This window comes from Physeter macrocephalus, chromosome 2 (assembly GCF_002837175.3).
Source record: "Physeter macrocephalus isolate SW-GA chromosome 2, ASM283717v5, whole genome shotgun sequence".
NCBI lineage: Eukaryota > Metazoa > Chordata > Mammalia > Artiodactyla > Physeteridae > Physeter > Physeter macrocephalus.
The window spans coordinates 105,988,226-105,994,463 of NC_041215.1; positions in this window are offsets into that span (position 1 = coordinate 105,988,226).

Genomic DNA, 6,238 nt, shown 5'->3' on the forward strand with positions numbered 1-6,238 from the left:
CATTTAGGTTGTTGCTTCCATGACTTGGCTATTGTAAACAGTGCTGCAATGAACATTGGGGTGCATGTGTCTTTTTGAATTATGGTTTTCTCTGGGTATATGCCCAGTAGTGGGATTGCTGGGTCATATGGTAGTTCTATTTTTAGTTTTTTGAGGAACCTCTATACTGTTCTCCATAGTGGCTCTATCAATTTACATTCCCACCAACAGTGCAAGAGGGTTCGCTTTTCTCCACACCCTCTCCAGCATTTGTTGTTTGTAGATTTTCTGATGATGCCCATTCTAACTGGTGTGAGGTGATACCTCATTGTAGTTTTGATTTGCATTTCTCTAATAATTAGTGATGTTAAGCAGCTTTTCATGGCTTCTTGGCCATCTGTATGTCTTTTTTGGAGAAATGTCTATTTAGGCCTTCTGGCAAGCGGATTCTTAACCACTGCGCCACCAGGGAAGTCCCAAGATAGCAATCTTATGGAGAAGAAATGACTGCTTTTCTTCACATAGAATATTTTTTAAATATTAAATCAAGCATTAAAACTTAGCAAAATTAGTGTTTTAGTTTCCTATTGCTGCTATAACAAATTACCACAAACTTCATGGCTTACAACAACACACATTTATTATCTTACAGTTCTGGAAGTCAGAAATCCTAAAATCAAGACGTTGCTGGGCCAAGGTGCTTCTGGAGGCTCTAGGGGAGATTTTTTTTTTTTTTTGGCCAGGCTGCACTGCTTGTGGGATCTTATTTCCCCCACCAGGGATCGAACCCGTGTCCCCTGCAGTGGAAGCTCAGAATCCTAACTGCTGGACCACCAGAGAATTACTGGGGAGAATTTATTTTCTTACTTCTCCAGCTTCTAGAGACCACCTGCATTCTTTGGTTCATGGCCCCTTCCTCCATCATCAGGGCCTGCTGGATCTTTAATAACTCCCCTCCTCCCCTCCCACCTTCCCTCTCTCCCTTTCTCCCTCTCCTTCTCCTTAGCTTCTGTGGTCACATCTCCTCTGACTCTGACCCTTCTGTCTCCCTCTTATAAGAACTCTTGTGATTACATTGAACTACCCAGATAATCCAGGATAACCACCGCATCTCAAAATGCTTAACTTAAATCAAATTAGCAGGAGGGAGTCAAGATGGCGGAGTAGGCAGATGCAGAGTTCGCATCTCCTCACAACTAGGGCACCTACCAGGCACGGTGGGGGACCTAGGACACCTAAGGGGATGAGAGGAACCCCCGTGCGACTGGGTAGGACGTGGGGGGGAGCGAGGGGGGGTAGGAGAAGTGGAGGCGGGACAGTACTGGTGCCCATGAGGGGCAGCCGGGGGAGGGGAGGGGTTCCCAGGCTCAGGAGGGGCCCACCCACTGTGAGGGGACCAGCAGGGATGGGGAGGGACCCTCGGAGGACCGAGGGTCGGAAGGGACATGTGGACACGGTGGTGGGGGGGGAAGGGTATGGTGGAATTAATTGTGCGATTAGGATTAACAAATATACACTACCATGGGTAAAACAGATAGCTAGTGGGAACCTGCTGTATAGCACATGGAGCTCAGCTTGGTGCTCTGTGATGACCCAGATGGGTGTGATGGGGGGGAGAGGTCCATGAGGGAGGGGATATATGTATACATATAGCTGATTCACTTCGTTATACAGCAGAAACTGACACAACATTGTAAAGCAATTATAATCCAATTTAAAAAAAGATCACGGGGCTTCCCTGGTGGCATAGTGGTTGAGAGTCCGCCTGCCAATGCAGGGGACACGGGTTCGTGCCCCGGTCCGGGAGGATCCCACATTCCGCGAAGCGGCTGGGCCCGTGAGCCATGGCCGCTGAGCCTGCGCGTCCGGAGCATATGCTCCGCAACGGGAGAGGCCACGACAGTGAGAGGCCCGCGTACCGCAAAAAAAAAAAAAAAAAAAAAAATCACATTAGCAAAATCCTTTTTGCCAGGTGAAGTAACATGTTCACAGGTTTCAGGGATTAGGAAGTGGACATCTTTGGAAGGCCATTAATTAGCCTACCATAATTAATTTTTTACTGTTTCATCAAGGACATTCTCAGGTGAAACTTTTTTTTCAAGTGCATCACAGTATGGAATATGATGAATACTAGTACATTTGGTGTCACTCTCTTGATTCATGCTAAAATGCCAGCAGTTTTACAAACCATTGGTTTTGCACTATCAGTGCCAATGTCCACATAGTGGAAAAAAACAAATAATGTCTTAATATTATTATGAAAATAGTCTTGAACTTGCAGACCCCCCTGAAAAACTCCCAGGTCCTCTAGTAGTCCAAAGACCATATTTTGAGGTAGAGGAAGGGAAGTAAAAGCTTTTCCTGGCCTAGACAATTGACAAGAGGTAAAGAAGCAAGCATGACCACCTCTGTATAGTAGGAACATGGTGTGGAAAGTAGGAGCTAGAAGAAATCGCCAGAAAGGAAAGTAAGGGCCCATTCACAGAAAGTCTAGTAAACCATATTAAGAAATTTGGACTTAATCCTGAAAGGCATAAGGATGGCAGTGAAGGGGTGTAGGAGGCATAAAGCGTTTCTAATCAGGGGAAGTGATAATACCAGCTTGCAATGTGAAGAAGCAAGACAAAAAAAAGAGGGAAATAAGTTAGGAGGCTGCAACAGTAGTCCAGAAGAAAAAAGAGAAAGACAGGAAATTAGATCAATGGTAGTAAAGATGGAAATGGAGATGATACAATCAACAGGTTTTGGAAACTGATTAGATTCTGACTTGGGTAACTTGACGTGATGTTATCATTTTAAGATTTGATAGAAAACCTTGGAGAAGAGGAACAGATTTGCAAAGAAAAAACAAGGATAAGATTTAGATGTAAGTATGCAGTGCCCAGAGTCACCCAGGGAAACATGTCTAGCAGGCAGTTGATGTGATTTGGAGCACTGAGAAATCCAGGCTGAAGATAAGAGATTTGGAAATCATTGGCATATAAATGTTGTTGATGATGATCATTCTTAACATTTATTGAGCTGCAGACCCTCTTCCAAGTACTGTACATTTATTCTTTCACTTGATCCTATAAAGTATGAATAAGTGATAATGCTATCCTCACAGGTGCAAAAACAGAGGCAAGAGAGATTGAACTCACCCAGATAAGTGATAGAGTCAGTATTTGAACCCAGGAGATCTTTACTGCAGTTCCTTCAGTGATTTATAACAGGTAGAGAAGGCAGAAGAAATGCTACCTGTAGAATGCTCATCAAAATCACCCGTGAGAGGGCTTCCCTGGTGGCGCAGTGGTTGAGAGTCCGCCTGCCGATGCAGGGGACACGGGTTCGTGCCCTGATCCGGGAAGATCCCACATGCCGCGGAGCGGCTGGGCCCGTGAGCCATGGCCGCTGAGCCCGCGCGTCCGGAGCCTGTGCTCCACAACGGGAGAGGCCACAACAGTGAGAGGCCCGCGTACCTACAAAAAAAAAAAAAAAAAAAAATCACCTGTGAGGGTTTTCAAATTAAGCAAACCTCTGAGATTCAGATGAATGCCCCTAGCAGTTCGTTCCTTTCTCCCTCACTCCTCACCTTGAGAATCACAGTCAAGGTAAACCACATTTATTGCCGGGAGGTCTTACATTCCTCAGGTTTGTTATGCCAATAAGAGTGTGGCTTGAATTTAAGATTTCAGAGGTGAGAAATTCTTGGTGATAACACGGAGTAGGGTGAGGGCTCTGAAGTGAGTGGCTAAAGTGTCCTGAGAAATGAGGAGATAGAGCAATATAAGATTAGGGTGTTGGATGGGTTATAAAATAAAAATTGAAGTTACTCTAGATGACAGTGTAGCTTGGGAGTGTAGGGAAGCCAGTGAACCAGTGAATGAGTTTAGTGTATGGCAGTAAAGAGGAAGAACAAGTTTTTAAACTAAACAGAAGGATGCTGGTCTGAAAGTAATATTAAAGAGGCTGGGAAACAAGAACTTTGACCAGTCTTCTAGTGTTTCTCAAACAAAATTCTTGGAGAAATTAAACATTACCTGCAAATCTGTTCTGCCTCCATGCCCTGGGCCATTCTTTGGTCATCAACTCTTTGTCTCTTCTCTCCTTCCCTTCCCCAAAAAAGAATCACAGCAGTTTTTTCCTACACTAGCAGGACACTATGGGTGAAGCAGAATTCCACAGCTGTGTTAATTAATGGACAAACGAGCCAAGAATAAATTCCTGAGTTGAGGGATAAACAACTTCTTTGCCATCTGAGGGAGTTAAGCCCTGTCTGTGGAAGCCGTTGGTAGCTGGAACATTCTTAAGGGCTGGAAAAGGCATAAAATGTGAAAGTAAGGAATGGTGGAAAAATGGTAGAGTTGCATTTGTTAGGATGTGGTACCTTTTGCCTCAGGTGCAAAAGCAAAGTAACAAAAAGTGGAAGCATTTCCCATCCATTAGCAGATCATCCAACAGACTTAGAACTTCAACTATTCCTATTTTTCTAATAATTTCCCTATTATAATATCAGTAGCTCTGAAGAAGAGGCCTTTTCAATAAGACTACATGTGCAATCAACATATTGCCTTCTATGAATAGAAACAGTGCATAAAATTAGAAACTGGTGAAGCCTGCAATTCCCACACTCATATTTTCTCACTGGGGAAAGAAAAGAAGTCAGAAGATAGAGAAGAAGTTTTTAACCAAAAAAAAAAAGGAAGAAGAAAAAAGAAAAATTGAGTCAAAAGGGAAAATACATAGAATGAAAAATTTGGCTTCTTTCCAACTTGATTTTTAGAGGCAAAATATGACTTAGTTGCTCTTTGTAATGATTTTGGAAACTATTTTTTGTTTCTGATTTCAACATTTTAAGTATATTGTATTTATTTCAACAAATCCATTTTTAAAAAACTGTGTTAAATATTGACTAACATCAGAGTAATTTCTTTTGGAAATCAAAAGGAAATAGCCCACTACTCAGATAAAAAGAACAGATGAACTTAAGAGGAAACATTACTAAACAAAATATTTTACCTAAGTCACCATATCTCATAAAAATTACAAAGTTGGGACATAGTGAGAGTAACATATCTTATTTTTTCCTCTTTAAAAAAAAACCAGTTCCGGGCTTCCCTGGTGGCACAGTGGTTAAGAATCCGCCTGCCAATGCAGGACGCACGGGTTCAAGCCCTGGTCCGGGAAGATCCCACATGCCACGGAGCACCTAAGCCCGTGCACCACAACTACTGAGCCTGCACTCTAGAACCCGCCAGCCACAACTACTGAAGCCCACGTGCTCTAGAGCCTGTGCTCGGCAACAATAGAAGCCCATGCACTGCAACAAAGAGTAGCCCCTGCTCGCTGCAACTAGAGAAAGCTTGCGCACAGCAACGAAGACCCAAGACAGCCAAAAATAATAAATAAAAATAAATTTATATATTTAAAAAAAACAGTTCAGTGGGACTTCCCTGGTGGCGCAATGGATAAGACTCTGCGCTCCCTATTCAGGGGGCCCAGGTTTGACCCCTGGTCAGGGAACTAGATCCCACATGCATGCCGCAACTAAGGAGCCCACGTGCCACAACTAAGGAGATGGTGAACCGCAACTAAGACTCAGTGCAACCACATAAATAAATAAATAAATAAAACAAAACCAGTTCAACCCAAAGTGTGTATGAAATTAATGTTCTAACCATTAGTGAAGAATTATTTCAAGGGCAGTAATTTGATTGTACAAAGCAAACGGGATATATTTTAGGAACAAAAAGAACAGATTTTTTTTTTTTAAAAAGCACAAATCTTGGGGCTTCCCTGGTGGCACAGTGGTTAAGAATCCACCTGCCAGTGCAAGGGACACAGGTTTGAACCCTGGTCAGGGAAGATCCCATATGCCGTGGAGCAACTAAGCCCATGTGCCACAGCTACTGAGCCTGTGCCCTAGAGCCCGTGAGCCACGACTACTGAGCCTGCGTGTCACAACTACAGAAGCCCATGCACTTAGGGCCCGTGATCCACAACAAAAGAAGCCACCGCAATGAGAAGCCCCCACACAGCAACAAAGACCCGACGCAGCCAAAAATAAATAAATTTTTTTAAAAATAAGCACGGGGCTTCCCTGGTGGCGCAGTGGTTGAGAGTCCGCCTGCCGATGCAGGGGACATGGGTTCGTGCCCCGATCCGGGAAGATCCCACATGCGCGGAGCGGCAGGCCCGTGAGCCATGGCCGCTGAGCCTGCGCGTCTGGAGCCTGTGCTCCGCAACGGGAGAGGCCCACATACCAAAAAAAAAAAAAAAA